The sequence below is a fragment of the Vidua macroura genome, chromosome 1 (genome assembly GCF_024509145.1).
Source record: "Vidua macroura isolate BioBank_ID:100142 chromosome 1, ASM2450914v1, whole genome shotgun sequence".
In the NCBI taxonomy this organism is placed as follows: Eukaryota; Metazoa; Chordata; class Aves; order Passeriformes; family Viduidae; genus Vidua; species Vidua macroura.
Window position 1 is genome coordinate 37,487,199 of NC_071571.1, and position 19,072 is coordinate 37,506,270.

At 35.7% G+C, this 19,072-nt stretch overlaps 1 protein-coding gene across 3 annotated transcripts in view; it reads right to left on the minus strand.

Moving 5' to 3' along the window:
• The window catches only part of ZNF385D (zinc finger protein 385D), a 416,346-nt gene that overhangs the window by 94,736 nt on the left and 302,538 nt on the right, over positions 1 to 19,072 (minus strand). The gene's annotated exons all lie outside the window — the stretch shown is intronic.

The following is a 19,072-nucleotide window of genomic DNA, read 5'->3' on the forward strand; positions in this document are numbered from 1 at the left end:
AAAGTATTTTGAATAAACTCTGCTTTAAGGATGAATTTGGACTTTTATGAAAAGGATTATTCTTAGTTAACTTCTACCAGAACACTGATCTGATATTGTCTGCAAGTCAGGGTCTGTATAAAAAAAAATTGTATGCCATTTTGGCAGAGAACTTCACAAAAACTACTTGAGGGACTTTTTTACTTGGAAGATTGAAATCACCTTCCCCAAATTCATTGAACAAAATGCTTCTTATTTCTTTTTCACAAAAAACATTTGACAGATACAGCCCCTGATATTTTTTATCTTTAAATTGTTAAAAAATCACATATTTTGACTAATTCTGATAACGAGTATTCACAGAGTATAATCTGTGTATGTCATGAAAAAGATTCCATCTTTCTCCATGCCCATGTCTCCATGATTCACTGTTTTCTAGTCTGTTGGCAAAGGGTTATTTGATAAATAAAGAATCAGAGTTTGTCCTTAGAGTAATCAATTATTCATGAAAGCTGTAATGGTAGACAGTCATAGCCTCTATTGCAGTGAATCCAGAACAGATCACTACAGAATTTTTTCATCACCTGACAGCTGTTCAGTGTCAGATATGAAATAGGTCTTTAAATTAATTCCTGTTGAAAAGAAAATAAGATTGGTTAAAAAAAAAAAAAAAATTAAACACACAGACACACACAACCCCCCCCAGAAAACCAAGGAAGACAGCAGAGCTTTATAGAACAGCAGAATGGTCTGAAAAAAAATTCTCAGTTTGAGCATATTCTTCAATTTGATGTGAAATACTTCATATATTTTTGTACTGACCAGCATAAAAGAACACCAATCCCATCTAGAAACGAGGGATGCCACTGTAACATAACCCCAAAATAATACTGATGATGAAGGGCAGAGTATATCAAGCTCTAAAAGACGACAGCAAGTTGCATAAGATTTTCTGCGGTGATCAAACCATGCTCTAGGAGCACTCCTTTTATTGAGTAACATGATCTTGAAAAAGCCCACAATCCAAAAATACTATTGTATAGACCAAAAAGGACACCACTACATAGGAAAATAAATAAATTCTAACAGCTCTTCTTCTTTTGACTGCTCCACTGAGAGGTGAATTCTTATACCAGCAGAATCAATAGACCTGTATCTTGCTATTTTTAACTCTAAAGCATGACATGGTATTAACTGTTGCTAATTCCGTGCTGTTCAAGCTTGGAGAAATTCTGTTCCTCTTGCCACTGCAGGTCTAAAGCAATTAGGGAAACCTGAAGTTCAGATATATATGGATAAGTAAGCACAGGGTAACAAGAAATTGTGCATTCTTTGATCCAGTGTAACTGTTTGGCTTCACATTAACCATAGCTGTGAGATTCTTTAGAGAGCTTCTTTATTCACTTCCTCAAGTTATGTCACTTTTGAGAAAATGTGAGATAATGGCCTTCAGTGTTACCATGTTAATCTTTCCCACTATTGTACAAGTGCCCATTAACTCACAATGACTTGAGAAAGTCAAAAAAGAAGTGCTCTATGGGTTAAATAAAAGGTACTACCATGGTTCACAAGATGGAAAAAATAATTTTTTTTTAAACTGGACTTACCCATCTTCAGAGTAAGTATTCTAGCTCCAAATGAGGTTGGGTTTCAAATGATGTTTTCATTTTGAGAATGAGACAAAATATTTTTTAGAATTAAAAAGATCACAAATGTGTAGAATAGTTGCTCCATGTTATATTTAATTTTAATTTGGTCTAATGGAAAAAAAAAAGTGTGGCTTATTTCCTAATAAATAGATTTTCTTTTGTTTATCTGCTGATACAGAAACCCATCAGCAACCTTCCCCTTGAGTTTTTAAAGATGAAGACTTCTAGGTATACAACTACATGGCATTACTGGGAATAGGATGCTTTGTATTTGTAGCTCTAAATGAAGTAGTGCTCTAGATAGAACACTTTGCAAACTAATTAAGAAAAACTGCTTCAAAATAATAATCTCTTCTCTGCCAGTTCATAGATTCAAAGAATTGTTTGGGTTGGAAAGCACATCATAGGTCATCTATTTTCAAACACTGCCATGGGCAGGGACACATTCCACTAGACCAGATTGCTCAAAGCCCCATCCAGCCTGGCCTTGAACACTTGCAAGGATGGGAGAATTGTTCTTTGATACTGCAAAGCACAGTTAGACTTAGAAACTTAGCACCAGGTTCTAAAAACGTTGGGACAGAATGCTTGAAGGATATTTAACATTATTTGTTTTCCCTGGAGATTTCATTTGGGAAACACCAGTAATTCATAAATTCCAAATAAGCATCCAAAAGCATCAGATAAGCCTCCACAAGTTTTATGTAGGAAATGTGAGAGGCAGCAGGATACTTAGGTGCAGCATGATAAGGACTCATCTCACAGATACTGGAAGACAGAGAGGAGACCTTCTGAGAGTCAGAGGAATAGAGCTAGCTGATTGCAGAAAATAGAGAGCAAGAATTGCAGGGAAATAAAGAGAGGGCAATAATATCATATAGTCAAGATAATCAGCAAGTGGTAAGATACTTTAAAGTATCTCCAGCACTTTGAGACTTACTAAATGTTACTAATTACACATATAAACTTCATTTCAACTTATGTAAGTGGTATGCACTTTCAAAATAAAGGTTATCATGATAAACTTTGATAAAATCTGCTTTTTACTCATTACTAGTGCTATTTTACAATTCTGGATTTAATTTCTTAGATGAAGCTAATTTAATTTATTCTCATTTAAAGTGAAGGACAGAGAAGTTTGCAATTCATATGAAAGATTATCATTCAGATGTCGAAGCTGTGCAGAAGACCAAGGCTGGCAAGATGTCCCTTTACTTCCTCTTGACAATATATTTGTGCTGTAAGTTACAACACAAAGAGAGTTTGCTCTGAGACGTGCACTGTGTTTGACTTGTCCGTCACCTTTTGGCTTTCTACTCTCCAGCACCAGGCATTTTCTATATGTCACACCTTTCCATGTGGTCAGTCTAGGGATAGCACAGTGCTCAAGGTTTACTGCAAACCACAGTATGACTATTAGACTGAGCAATGAAGATAAATATAAGTTAATTTGATTTATTTTTGTTTTCAATACATGCACACCAATAACATCGTCTATGTTTTAATTATTCAAACTGAAATTTGTGGCAAGATGATATGATTCACGTTCTTTGATCAAATACTGTACTCCTTTCCCAAAACCTTCAGGAACTTACCATACTTTAGGAAAGTCCAGGCTTAAACCAAGGGCATAATAGAACTTGGCCCCTTACTGCATATTCTTAGCTTTGACCCTATCACTGTAATTTGGTTTTGCTTGTTTTAAATTCAGTCTTGCCAGACCTATGATATTATCTGTATTCCTTGTTCTTGTGCTTACTATAGAGCATGAAAGTACTGCTTATTTTGTGGACTGAAGATGAAAGGAGTGACTGTTGCATGAACTTTTCTGGAGGAAACACCGACCCCAAAATCCCCAAGAAGTTGACCCAGGAGATCCCTTGTTATCCTACCTGCCTTGGACACTTTTCCAGAATCACAATAGCTGCTATCCTTGAAGGGTTTCTGTAGCAAAGTCTTAATCTCATTAAATTTTCAGTAAATATCTGTGTAATGTAGAACCTGGGATGGTATATTTTACATGCAGAGAAATCTGATCCTTTGGAAAGTAAATCTTACATATTTTCCACAAATAATTTCTAAGTGTTTTTACATTTGTGCATGAACTTGTTTGTGTGTGTGTGTGAAGAATTGTTTTATACTTGAGCTGAAATTCAAACACCAAATTTCAAAAAATTTCAGTGTTTTTCTGAATTTCAAGAAATTTTATATATATATATATATATATATATATATATATATATATATATATATATATAATTAGTTTCTTTTCTGTGACTTCTTATCCCAGAAGCATAAGAATTTGCCTAAGTTAAAAACAACAAAAAAAAGCAAGAACAAAGGAAAGCATGCAAGTTTGATCCACAAAGGTTCAAATTAAAGAAAGGGATATAAACCAAAGGGACTTCTTTTAAATTTTTTTATTAAAACCAAAAGCCATGATATGAGCATTTCAGATGCTTAAGGTTTGCAGTAAATTAATTGAAATTCACTAATATCTGTAAATAAAAGCATCCAGGTCAAAAGATAAGATGATGTGGATGCCTAGAGCCTGTTCAGAGCATATGTTAGGCCTAAAGCAATCAAATAAATAAGAAAGTATTTTTACTTCACAACCAAAGAAATTAGCTGGAAAAGATTGACTCAGATCACTATGGTCTTACATTAACTGAGCAAAAACATGTCAGGTCATTGAAACTCTCAGGAAAAAATTGCTGTAGACCATTTTAGAAGTAATTAAAAAAAAAAAATTACCCACTAAAAGACTGATTTCCATTACTTGAACAGCTAACTGAATTTACTGACATAGGCACCACCACCTCCCAGAATCTCTTAAAATCCAGATCCTAACATATTTGGTAATAATACTACAATTAATATTGTGCTTATTTGGCCTCATTTTGTACTTACATACATATGTTTGTAGAAATCCAGACCAATGGCATGAAACCATAGTCATAAATATATAATTATATACATATAATTGTAATAATTATGTACAATTACTCATAATATAATTCCTTTAATGTTATTTTGCTTGTAACATTGTGTTAGTGTTCGGGTTGTAACATTCATAAGAAATAAAGACAATTCTGTGCAGGCTCCTTTCATTCATTCTCTTATGTTCCAACAGTGAAACTAATAAGAGCGTTAGAAACAATTTAAATCCTGTATCCATCTTTGCCATTACCAAGCAAAAATCCCAAAATATCACATCCTCCATGTCATACTCATTGCTGAACCTGACCCATTTTTAGAACTGCATGATAGGTGCAGTTTTGACACCAACCGGTTCAAACATAAAACTACCTACTTGATTATTGTTGTGCCATATTTATAGAAACATAGAAAGTTTAAACTATAAGAATGTTCCTCAATGGTGCAAAGTCATTGTCATTTATAGCTCAGGACTCTTAGAGCCAGTAATTTTCTCACAGCATAATGTGACTATTTCAAATTGAAAACTGAGCAGTTCCTCTGTGATCTCAGTGGCATAAAGAATTCACAGACATTTCCTCTGCAATCATGCTGGTCAGTAGAGATGCAGCAATATTATACTAGATACACTACATTGTAATATTATTACTTATGCAGAAAGTTAGATATTTTGGAGAACTCCTGTACTTTCAGACTTATATTGTTTGTATAGACTGCCTGCATCATGGGCACTGTGCAGCTGAGTGGGAGCTACTCCTTCTCCAAGAGATACTTGGCATCTATTGCATTTGCATTTTCAAGCAGCACAAAGCATGTGCAGCAGGTCTAAAACTTCCTGGAAAAATATGAAATACTGTGTGTCACACATTGCTGTTCATTTCTGTGTTTGCACAGCAATCCCAACACTCATAAAAGTATTTATTAGCCATGCACATAAAAAAAACTCTGTGCAGAACATGATGCTTTCCAGAAGTGTCAGACCTATAACTTACAACCTACTTGACACCTTCTTAATATCCTGGTGACCATGTCAGAAACAGAACAGCTCAGCAACAGCTCAGCAGTTTGATCCTAAGTGTATCTGGCATTCTACATTTCCATAAGAAATAAGTCCCATTGTTAAGGTTGCATTCCAGGGCTGTTTTTTTCCAAAACCACATTAATCTGTGACTAAGAAACGTATAAACTAACTAAAGAACACAATTCAAAAGGAATGATGGTAAAAGCTTAGTAAGCATAATTGAGCACACAAAAAATTGATGTTCAACAATATTTTGGTTTCACGTACTAATAAAACAATATCAAACAGTTAGAATACACATTCTAGAAGTGCTACCATGCATGTCTTAGCCTTTTATAGCTAATTTATTCAATATTGCCCTAGTAATTATGGTGAATAATTATGCAGAGTTGAACTCAGCACTACCCATCTTTTCTTAGTCTCTACCATTTCTGTTCTTATCAATGAAAGAGGGTAGAATGAACCTGATGCTTTCCATGTACATAAACAGAAATATTGCTCATCCTTGTTAAATATAACATAATTCATGTAAAATATCTGCACCAACTACAATGATGTACAATATTTACAGAATAATTACTTTTCATTTAAAAAGTGGCATCTATTACAAAGAAAATTGCTGTCGTTCCCAAAAAATGCAACAGGTCTCTCAAATAGTACTTCAGAATGAATTTCCAAAGTAAACCTTTTATTCTTTTGTTGAAATCCTGTAAGAGTGATTCTTTTTTTTTTCTTTTTTCCTAACAGAGCAATTTAATTGTAGCAGTTGTCTAGTCACTTTTCTGATGTGACTCTAGCATTTCTTCCCTTCTTTTTGTTATTTTTTTCTTGTAGATTTTTCCACTTGCAAATGAGATGCTGAAGCAGCAGCAGTATCCCTGGCAAACTGCTTGACTATAGGGAAACCTGTCAGAGCAAAAGGATTTGCATTCACAGTGGTATTGCACACAAATACTGTAACCACAGAGAGATTATGCAAATCCTTACACTCTGATTGTCTAATAATGGTTGTCAGTCAAAAGACAAGAATTTGCATATGCTAAAGCTAGTGAGAAATAATCACACAGTGATTATGCTAATCAAACACACTAAACAACATGTGAAGGATTGTCAAACTGGAACAAATCTGTGTATGTATGCTAAATACAGAAACACACAGTACTAAGAGAACATTAAGGTTGCAGATCAAGCCCTTAAAAACATGAAATGCCTATAAGCCTTAATTTGATACGTTTATGAATTAATGTTTTTAAAATATGTTCACATCTTTTCCCCCAGAGGTTTTGGCTTTGTTCTGCTTAGAAGATGGACAATGTTCACCTAATGAACAACTGTCTAATGTTGTGCTTTGTCCAAGAGGTTCAACAAATAACCCTAAACCTCATTGACTATATAAAGCTGAAACCTCATTCCCAGTGGGAATTATCAGCCTATTCATTGCCTCTCCTTCAGTCTTCACTGGCCCAGGATGTGAGTAGTTCACAAGTATAATTAACTTACTTTGAAAACCTCTTTTTTAGATTAGAGATGGTATTTTCTCAGAAATAAAGAACAAAAGTTGTACACCAGTTCCAGTTACTCAACTTAACGTACCTGACAGTACTTTCTATTACATTGTCTTTCCTATGTTCCCCACACAGTTCCTGATTCCAGATTGATCTGTGAGGGTGAAGAGGCAGACTAAAGCCAGCTTTACAACTGCAAGTTGGACTTACAATCCATAAAGTTGTCTGGGAAATGTTTGTGTTAAGTGACTTGCCTAACATCTCGGGGAACAACCCACAACTCTCTGGAGTGGTATTCAACTGATTTTCTAAAATGGGATAGCCCTTATTTTAGTCCGATCTCATTCAAAATATGCTTTCTGGCTTATGAAACAAACAGAGCAAAAAATACTATAGATAATAATTTCAATTGTGAAACCAAGATTGATTCTCAGTGCTTATCCAAAGGAAAATTCTATCAGACCTATAAGATTCTCCTAAAAAAGGAAAGATGAAAGGCAGCCAAATGTGGCATGTTTATCATACTGCTCAGTTATCTAGTGAACAACACTCAATACAACAATTGCAGCATAAGAACAGACCAACATGAAACAGATCACTTTGAGAGAATTACTCATTCCATTTCTAGAAGGCATTAACAAAGTGGTGTGCAAAGAAAGGGTGGATTGCTTCTTTTATCTGCTCACTTAAGTGAGTAGTGGCAGATGGTAAAAATATGATTAAACCAAAACCAATTGCTTAAAACAAAGAGACATAAATGTTATACTCTCCCTAAAGATATCTCTAAAGATACCAATAATGATAAAAACCTAAGGTTCACAAACACCATTTATTTTCTGAGACTCACCAAGAACAAAGGAAAAATGAGTCCATGAGAAAAAGAATCCATTTGAAAAAGTTAAGGGCATTTTCATGCTTGTGCTCAAGAGTTTGGAACAAAAGGTTGGCAGGCCTAATGAGGGTTGCACAACAAATTCCCAATAGCATCATTCATATGTGAATGTATCTCAGAAAACTGTACCAAGTGTTACAACTGGCATTTAATAATAGTGAGTCTTTCTAATTACAACAACAATAAAAGCAGGATGTCTGCTGCCAGAGAACTGGCAGAGAGGCACTTTATTCACTCTTACAAGTGAATTGCTTACAAGTATCAGGGTGCAAAGTGGTCTCTGAAAACTGCTACATGTTTTTTCAGAAAAGTGACTGCATATGTATGTATTTAAGGACTGACAAAATAATCCTGCAGTGCAAAGTTCCTGTTCATGCTGCTACACTTTTTCAGACTATTTAAACAATTCTTCTTATTCACCATTTGTATTCTGTTCTATAACTGGACTGTTTAAAGAGGTATAGTCTTAATTAAAAAAAAAAAATCATTATATGCTTTAGACATTATTAAAATACTCTATCAAATCTATAATTTTATAATGCTTCAACACATTTCAAAATCTTACTTTTTTAAGATTTAACACAAGGAGAAGTTACAATTCTTAAGCCATATTTGCAGAATCAGAAAATAAAAAACTAAAAGGAACCCAAACACATCATTTAATCCATATATCCCATAATAAAAAGAAAAAAATGTTAAGGGGACTGAATAATGTTATACCAGGTTCTGGTGGATAGTACTTCTTTCAGGAAGCAAAGCCTAAAATATAGCAGTTGAATGTTGGAGAGAAAGACATTTTCCAGTTTCTCATTTTATGATTGTTTCAGTGTAAAACACTTCAACATTTCAATTGAAACATTTTATAAAGCTGCTCTGCTTGTTTAGCCACTATAATTCTGACAACCCCTTACAATGGAGTAATTAGAAAATTACTGCATTTTTCTCTTGGCTTTTAATAGATGTCTGTCTTTCTTCAGAACCTGGTACAAGTACTTCAGGTGGAAGCAGACATATTTGCTAGTATAATTATTTGACTACAGGTGTTCCTCTGGCTTTTTTTCTTTTTTATCCCCACTCCCTTCTCTCGAAAGGAAGTTCTACTCTCCATTTTATGATAATTCCAGGATATAAAACCATGTGACCAACTGTCATCATTGTGCCTCACATTTAGAGATTCAAGACAATTTTATTTAAATTAATTGCACCACCAGCACTCAGTACAGAAGAATAATGCTCCTCACCACTCTTCATGTATGGAAACTCAAGGGCTATAGTTTGCACATGCAGCTGAATACACCCTTATAATAGGTAATGGTTAAGTTTGAGGATAAATTATGTGCATGGCTATATTCATAACCCTCATTGAGATCACTTAAGAGCATTATATCTCCTTGCATGCAAATAATACTTCAACTTTGCTCAGATCATGGATTATGGACCACAGGAGAAGTCATTAACCTGCTTACTCTCTCCATAACATGATTAGCTCTAAAACCTCCCTGATTTTTTAACCAGGATAAGACTGAGTGTTCAGGATATTCACTTCCACTAAGAGAGAGAGGAATATTAAATTGGAAAATAGAAAAAAAAAAAGTTGCAATTTCTTGATATAGTTTAAGAGCTTACATAAAAATGTAAACAAACCTTGCTCTTCTTAGTAACTATGTATGCATAAACAACATTAGGATTTGGTACTAAGCTGAGAAAGATCCCAAGGTGAGGGAAATAGGTGGTCAAAGGTGATTTCCATTTTAATAAAGTACTTCTAACTGAAAAATTAACATCTGCCTGATTTTCTTCTTCAGGCTCTCTAGAAAGCAGAAAGCAGTACAACATAGAAAATAAATAACTTAGAAATAAATGAAGATTATTTCCAACTCCAAGAAGTAGAGATTATAACTCAACTCCCTACCAGCTGAAATGTCTCATTTTCTTCATGGTAAAAAAACAGGACTACCTTCCATTTGGATGAAAATAACACACTTATACCATCACTGGGTACACACATTGTGACTCTACTTTTGCAGTAATTCTCTACAGATTACCACTGAGATTCATTCCAACTCCCCTGTCAGTCTTAGTGACTAAGTCATTAGTGCAATCCTGAGTGCACTGAACAGCTGTGGAGAAAATAGTTATGGCTCATTCACTACTTGAAGTGCTTTAATCCCTTCCTACCCATCTCTGAAATGTGATGCATTAAATAATTCTCAGCACATTTTTATATAATTTGGAAAAAGATGAAACGTTAACAGTGTACTTTTCCATGCAATTTCATATTTGAAGTTTTATCTGAGTGATATATCAAAATTAAAATTTAGAAAAAGGTATTGCCAGGGAAGTACCAGTCTGACCCTGAGTTCTGAGATTTTTGTACATCAAAACAGAACTAAATTAAACCAAGGAAGGAAAGAAACATGTTTTTACATGTGTGCATATAGAAATACCTGTCTACGAGTTCAAGATACCTCAAAACAGGATTAAAGTGGCAATCTCCCCTCCTTCCAAGAGTCTACTACCATCAGATAACTATTAATATAACTACAACGACCAAAATGTCAAGTTAATAAGAGCCTTTGGTTTCTGGCACAACTTTGATAACTTTTGATTTTGTGAAAATATGCTATCACAAGGTGGAACACATTCACTTTACTGTCATGGCACAGTGCATTGCTTTGGACTAGTTCATGCATTTTCTTGAATTCTCTGATTGTTTAAAGTTGCTTCATGTTGATTTTGATTTTTATGTGATTTTAAGTCAAGCAAACTCCAACTGGATGGCCGAATCATCTTCATCTACACTGGTGGCATATAGATCCTGACACACAGAAGGTGGTCAGAGGTTCATTGACCAGGTGAGGGCTGTGGGCTGTAGTCCAGTGAGTAAGAAGGGATGTTCTGCATCCCTCCAGGCTGTAATCCTAGATAAACAAACACATGCAGATGGGAACCAGAATTTAGGCAAACATGAATGGATGCAACAGCTACACAGTGAGCTGCTGCAGGCAAGCAGCCCTGAATACTTCTTCCATCTCCTCAGCTGACCCCTGCCAGCAGAACAGCATCACTTCACATTAAGTGAAGTCTTCAGAACTTGGGAGGCTGAAAAGAATTTGGTGTGTATTATGAACTTAAATACAATAGGAAGTCTCATCTGAGTATTTCCCTTTACAAAGACCATTTACAGACAGGTAATTAACATGAAAACTGAGCTGTTCTAGAACCTTTGGGAAATCCCCTTGCTCTTATGCCCAGCCTTATGACTTTGCAGGAGACAGCACAGGTATAATTGATTCAAGATCATCCATGTCTGAAGTACTTCACAAAAGTACCCATGGATGTGAAGACAGGCAATTTTATTGCCTGTGAACTGTGCAGTTGTTGTCTGCAAGTCAAATACTTAAAGACATCTGCGATGCTAGCATATCCTTTCAGAAAAGAAACTCCATAATGCACAAGCAGCCCAGCTTTGATTATTTTGAAGGTTTCGCTTTTTTTGCACTGTTTAAGGTATATGGATGGCATAAGTGCATTGTCTCCACTTTTATAGTAAAAGTTCTGTCCTGGAGATATCTAAACCACAGAATAGGTATAAGGGACCTGATAAGATAGCAGTAACTAATGAAAGAACTCTGAAAAAATGAATAAGACATAAAAAGTGCAGTGCAAATCCCCATAAGGTTTGCTCCTGTTGTCTTAGATGTCTTCAGGGCTCTCAGCCCTGTTTTCTCTCAGCCTGGTCCTGTTTTCTACTCAGTTAATTATCTGTGATTATATATCACCAATGAAAACATCATTCCTCCTGCTGCTGTAAAGTTTTTATACTGATGTAATATTAGAGATGAACTTATGACTTATTCCTACTTATCTTGACACTGTGATGAACAAGTGCAAACCAAGGCTTGACCTTGGATCTCAGCTTTGACAATTATGATTAGATCTTAATACACACTGCACACATTCCTGGACCAGGATTAATCATTAATGATCAGGATTTTTGTGACACACTTAAGAGGCCAGGAAATATTATCCTGATCTTACACATAGGAACGGAGAGTAAGTAATGGTTCAAGGTCACTGTGAAGGTCTGTTCCTGAATGCAGGGTTGAAGCCATCACCTCTTCCACCAACTCCTTCTTGCTAGCTCAGAGCAGCATTCTTGATCAACCCTCACCACACCTTGTGTCTCTTGGTTCTTGTTTCAAAAGTCAGACTGACTTTTACCCCAGCATCTCCCAGGAACAGCTGTATGCACAAACAGTTCTGCTATGGGATAGGATAACTAAAAAAGTACTTCCAAAACAGCTGCAAACTACAGTGCTCTAACCCTTCTTCTTTTCCTGTGTCTTCTTAAAAAGTGCTGCTGTCTTTTTGGGCACTATTGAGAAAATTCTACTTTTTGTTATCTCCTTGTAATTTGCATAGCAGATTGGCTCTGCAGTGGCTGTGCCTACAGCTTGAAAGAAGCAGAAAGCAGGAAACTCAAACACAGAATTAAAACCAAATTTTGGTTGTTATATTGAAATGGACTTGTGTCTGTTTTTCCTTCCACACACGTGAAATACATGCTATTATAAAAGGCATAAATGCAATCACACATGTGAATTAATGATTGGAAAGTTTTTTTCTTCTTTCCCCTTTTACAAAATCGTCAGTTCACACTCCACATGAGGAGACACACACCACATTTGCAGCATGCAGCAGTGTCATCTGATCCTGAAAAATCCAGTATGTTCTTGAGAATCATCATGTTTGCAAACAATATGTCTGAACCATCATCATTCAAGGAACTGCTTTTAGTTTTCCTTTCAGATTTATGATTATTGAAATGGCAAAGTACAAAATTGACCAGTGCAAATTTTCTCTCTGTCTTGAGAGAAAGTTCTTGCCTTTCTCTGATCAAATCCAAAGATAAACAAGTTGAAAACCCCCACGTGGCAAAAACTTTTATGATACCAGGCTAGTCAGGTTTCCCAACCGTTAACATTAGACCTGGACTCACGTAGAATGTGCTATTTGCTGGCTGCTGTATGCAACATCAGCAACTCATTAAATCTGCTTCTGCCTGAGATTTGTATTTGAATTTGTGTTTTTGTTTGGCCCGATGACTTTAATGCGAAAATCAGAATGACATCTTCTGGCCCCCACAGAAACCAGACAGAAAATACATGTGCTTTCCTTAATATGCTTTGATCAGAATGAACACCTTGCTAATGGTGGTCAATTACTATGCAAATATCCAGTAATTGCACCAGTCAAAAGCAAAACATGTTACAAAAGGCACTTCAAAAAATCCTCAACAAACCACAAACAAAATAAAACCTAAGAATCCCCAAGTAAAGCCAGAAATGAGAAATGACTAGTACAAGGCACAAGTTAATTATTAAGAAATGGAGAAAAACTGTTTCAGTCTAAATTTTCAAAACTTATGTTGTTTATACTGATGTAAATATAAAAGAACAAAGCTATAACTTTAAACTGGCACATTGTAAGTCCTGTGTTTCTATAATTATGCTTTTGCTGTCTAAGATTAATCAGGGTAGTTAATGATGCAAAAAATTACATTTATAATCCAGTCTGAATACAGCTGTACTGCAAGCTATGATCTAAGTGCCATTAAGGTAAATGGAATTAATGGGCTGTCCCTAGCAATTTTTATATCTATCAGTTACTAATTAACATTCTTCTGCAAAGAATAATTTATGGAGGAAAAATACATACAGAAGCAGTAATGTTAAAACTTGCAACACAGAGTGATCACAGCGTAGCCGTGCAGCTGTAATAGACAATGTGTTGTGCTCGTTTCAACAGAGAACAAGACAGTGCCAACTGGCACTGCAATCAGTAAAATCTTTTATGTTAAGTAATTTATTTTATATTACAGCAAATTATTACTGCCAAGGATGAACTTTTGTGAGAAATCTCAACTTCAGCTAATAATGGAAGGACTGAGCAGAAGCACCAATAAAAGCCTGGTAGTTAAATTAGCTAGTAAGAAAAATGAGCACTGTGTGTTATCTTTGTAGATAACATAGCACATTTGCTGCTCCCAGCTTGATTACTGATTTTATTCATATAGTACTTGCATAAGTTTTAAAAGTGTTACTGTAAAACCTTTACTGCAATCTTATTGCAGCTCCTTTGTTTCCTCACTTTATGACACAAAAAGCACTGCATAACTCTTTAGGGTCCCTTTTGAAATCCTCTTTATCTTCTGCCTATGAACCTATGCACCATCATTTCACCTACCAGGAACTAATAGTAGAGAATAAATCTTACAGTGAACACCAAAGGCTTCAGAGGTTATCATATGCCTCCTCTATTTTTAAAACAAAATTATTTTTAAAAAACCCCAGAACATACCGACAGAAAAACATCCAAACCCCTCGAAACGCTCATCCGCCCACTGGCAAAAATGCCCCTAGGAACAGGAATACACAGAAGTGGGTGGTAGAATCAAATTCAAAATCTAATGGTGACTGTTGCATCTGAAAAGTATTCCCCACACTAAAGGTAATAGCAGTTAGTGGTTTTAAAGGAATATAACGATATTTAGGTTTACTTACAGGACAAAAACAAACATGTTAATCATTCTGAATTTATACTTACAAAAATCCAGCTTAGCATTAATCCTTCAAATCCCTGGTAACAGTATTATTCCAAGTAAACATCATCGAATTAGGCTGATTTTAATCTTCCCAGACTCCGTCCAAAAATGGAATATAACTACGACAAGCTATATTACAACCAAAAATGGCAAAAATAATGTTACTGGTATTTATATAAGTGAGATTCATTATGTAATAATGGCATTCCTTCAGTTTCATACTTATTTTCTATGTCAATTGTGATGAATCTTCAGTTTATAATACCAACATGCCAATTCACACTAACCATAATTTACTGCCTTCAACCTGAAGTTGTAAAGCAACACGTAGGATATCTGCATTTTATTATAACTTAGGAAGATGCCAGCGATAAAAAACATCCTAACTTCAGAACTTACATGAACAACTACTTTGAACATACTGTAGATAATTATCAGATAAGAATTTAATTAATTCAGAAATACTTAGTGCAATTTATCACATGGGGGAAAAAAAACCCCTGAATTCTTGAGAACAATAATTACATTGCTATCAAAAATGTGTTGTACACTGGTAAGAATTCCATTCTACTGCTATAGAAGTAAGTGCTAAGCATTCTAGCATGCTCTCTCTTGTGTATATCCTCTCCTCCCTTCGTCACTCCACTACAACCCCCACAAAATACAGAATTACCTGTCTGGACTGCAGAATTTAAGGTAGAAGGGCAAGAGAAGTTTGCTAGAATAAAATACTGATTCACAAAAGTTGATAAACTTGCAGAGAAAAGAAGGAAAAGTCTATAAAGCCAGTATCAAAAAATACAACAGACCTAGTGAATTTGCTGCTTTAAGAGCACAAAGCGAAATACATAATTTCATTTTTTTCTGAGGGAATTGAACGAGATAATAGATAAATCCCATCAGGATGGATCTGACTGCATTGCAGTAAATGATAAAGTAGGTGTCCAATATTTTCATTACACAGGCTGGCACATTTGCAATTTAACTATAAAAGCAACATATAATGTCTATTCAAATCAATGCTTTTAAAAAAATTATTTTAATGCTGTTGATTTCAAAGCATATTCAGATTAAGAAAAACCAAAACCACAAAACAAGCTCACGACCACACACTTTAAAGCTTTTCTCTGGTGCTCTCTATGCTAGTGCATTAGGCATGTTATTTCAGGGGCTAGTGGTGCTTCAATACTGAATGGTTTTGGCAGGCTTCCCCACTGTAACCTCTTTGTTTAGGAATTTATTAACCTACTGAATGATATGCTTTTGCTCTGAACTTTACAGAAAGGAAATGAAGCTCTTTTCTAGGGGAGTATTTATTGACCTAAAATCAAAGGGAATGGAAACATCATGTAAAAGTATCTTCAAACACCATGCCAAAGACAAATATTTTTGTAATACAAAAGGAAGATAAGTAAGACAATTACATGATAATATGGTTCAATCTCTTTAGTTATTTGCTTTTAATAGTGAATATTATGTTAGCAATAGAGCTGGACTGACTATTCTGACAGTGGAGTTCAGTCTTTTAGTCATCTATAATGAAATGTGCTAATTCACCAGAAGTTGCTGGGTAGCAGGTCATTGTTCATACCTTTGATGTGCAAATTCATGCTTAAATACTTTGAAGACTTAAGGCCTAAAGTCCTTACTGGATCCTCAGCAATTTAACATCCTATCCTTTCCTGCTTTATCTGAATTTGGTCTTTGAGACAACTCTACCAAGAGCTGGACAAAGTGGGGCTCATTCTGCAATACATTCAGTGTGAAAACCAAGTTTTTAGCTAGTGGGTAAGCTAGAAAGATTCTTACATACATTATGTGCTTGTTGCCAGATTATTACCACACTGTTTCAACCAATGTGCAACAATCAGAGTATTGCACTTCCAAAGGTTTCACAGTCCTACAAATATTGTTATGAACATCTAATTTTTAAACTTAATAATCTAAAGTAATTAAGTAAGGCATTATGAACTTGCATTTCATATGGTGGTAGACTGATGTTTCACAGCTAATCTGCATTTGTCAAAATAAATGAAAAAAGTTGATTGCCTTATGGTACAAAACCATAGACATAATTGCAGGAGTGAAAAAATTCTGATTTCATAATTCAGTAAGGAATCTGCTAAATTAAGCAATTTTATTATGTTAGGATGGTAGGTCAGGGTACTGGAAGCTAAGTACTGTAATGGATGGGAACTCCTTATGGTCAAGAAGCCCCAAAAAAAGTCCTGTAAAGGATAAAATTCCTCAGGATATAAAAGAAGTTTCATTTCAGACCTACTGCTTATGCATCTACTAGTTATTCTTATACTGAGCTCTGACTTAGTCATTAACAAACCAGGGAATAAATGCATCTTCTCATCTACGTTTGCCTCTTTGAAAAGCAGCCTAAAAAAGTTATTTCCACAATATATGTTCTTTGGGGACAGTTACAGTTACTCACAAATGCACCTCTGAGGTGACAAGCACCTTGATTTTCACTTTCCTCTGGGTGGATGCCAGTGACTCAAATAAACAAGCTGAATCTCACTGCTGCCATTGCTGTTGCACGACATCTACGGGTGTTGACCAGCTGGTCAAATTGGCAGGTGCCCACGACAGAAGCTGGTAAGAGGCCTCAAACAGTTCCTCAACAGCAAAGGGACGTCCTTTGCCAAAAGGTTCACACAAGTAAAGAGAATTACTCAGCCTACCCAAACTCTGCAGATTTGACTTTTAGGTTTACCTTGGTGCTTAGAGAATTCAGTTACCTGTTTGGAAGCAACATCTAACCCCAGGTATAACCTGGCAGGCAGCCACAGCTGTTTGCTCACTTTCCCCCAGTGAGATGGGGGAAAGGATCAAGAAAAATATAAAACAGAGGGGCAGAGATAAGTACAGTTTAAGAGGACAGAAAAGGAATGCAAATAAAGGTAAAAAATACACAAAATTCACGATGTACAAGTCATCCGCTCACCATCAGCTGACCAATGAATGCCCAGCCTGCCCCCAAGAAGCAAGCTGCCATGCCCCAGACAACTCCTCCCACTTTTCTTGTTCAGCATGATGCCATATGGTATGGTTGGCCAGCTTGGGTCAGCTGTCCCAGCTGTGTCCCCTTCCTAACTTCTCATGCATCCCCAGCCTCCTTGTTGACACATGACATGAGAATTGAAAAATCTCTTAGTGTCAGCACTGCTCTGCAACAACCAAAACATCCATATGTCATCAAAATTTTTCTCATTCTAAATGCAAAATACAGCACTGTACTATGAGGAAGAAAATTAGCTCTATCACAGCTGAAACCAGGTCACTGAACCAGGAGAGAAAAGTTTTCCTCCTATACTTTTTCTCCTAAACTTTCCCCAATGTGTCAAAGTATTTGTTCTCTGTCCCATTACCTTTTCTCTCTAAGCAGGATTTTTTAATGTCTTAAATATTTTTTTGCTCTTAGATGCTGGTCTGTAACAAGACAAGCTTGTTAACTGAGATGGCAACAGGAACATCAATATTTCCTGGTGACAAACTCATCATTTTTTCTGCCAGGGTCCTCAATATACTTTTTAGAGATAAAGTGTATATCCTTCATTGTTTTCTTCAATACCTATTCCTCCCTTGAAGCCTCATTTGATTTCATTATTGAGCAGCCAGAATAATACCAAGCAGGTAATCTTAAATATAATATTCATACAAAATAACATTGCTTCTCCACGGCTTTATATAAAATTTTCTGTTCCAAAGCATCAGTGATTGATTTCTGGTTGCACCTTTTTGTCTTCCTACTCTTTTTTTTGTTCCTCCTTAAGCATTTTTCATAAACTGGGAAGAGTTTATAACCATGTTTAAGTGACAACAGATCAAAAAATTTTCCAGTGCTACAATATCACTGAAGGGTTACTTGGACAGAAGTGGCACCAACATACTGTATCCTGTGTTTAAATCTGTTTTAGTCTCATTTTCTGCTGACAGTTGCTCTTTTTTGCCATCCAGTGTTTACACCACTGAATGACAGAAGTCCACTTTTGCTACTGTGGGACACAAACGTTCCTATAAACATTGAAGTGATATTTCAGCAGCAGGTAGCACTTTAGCTCATAGATTTACAGGAAAAATATGACTGAAGAGATCCCAGGGTGTGTGAGTACAAACACAAAATTCCAATTTGAGAGTGTGGAATTCTCCCTATCCCTTCTGACTCACCACTCATGATAATTGGAATATCTAGTATATCTCCCTTCCTCCTGTTTGTCAGCTATGATACCAAAATCAGCCAGAATTCAGGGGGCTTTGCATATTCTGAGCTTGTTCCTACTAGGAATGGAGTTTTGATTACATAGAGGGTAGGACAGTGGCACTGTCACATCATTGCTACTGATGAAGTGGAGTCTGGAAGAAGACCTTGTAGACACAGAGCCCATTTTGAAGATGACGAACTGAAGAGTCTCACATGACAACATATTTATGCAGTTAGTAAGAAGGAAAATGGGCATTCTGCTCTGAGAT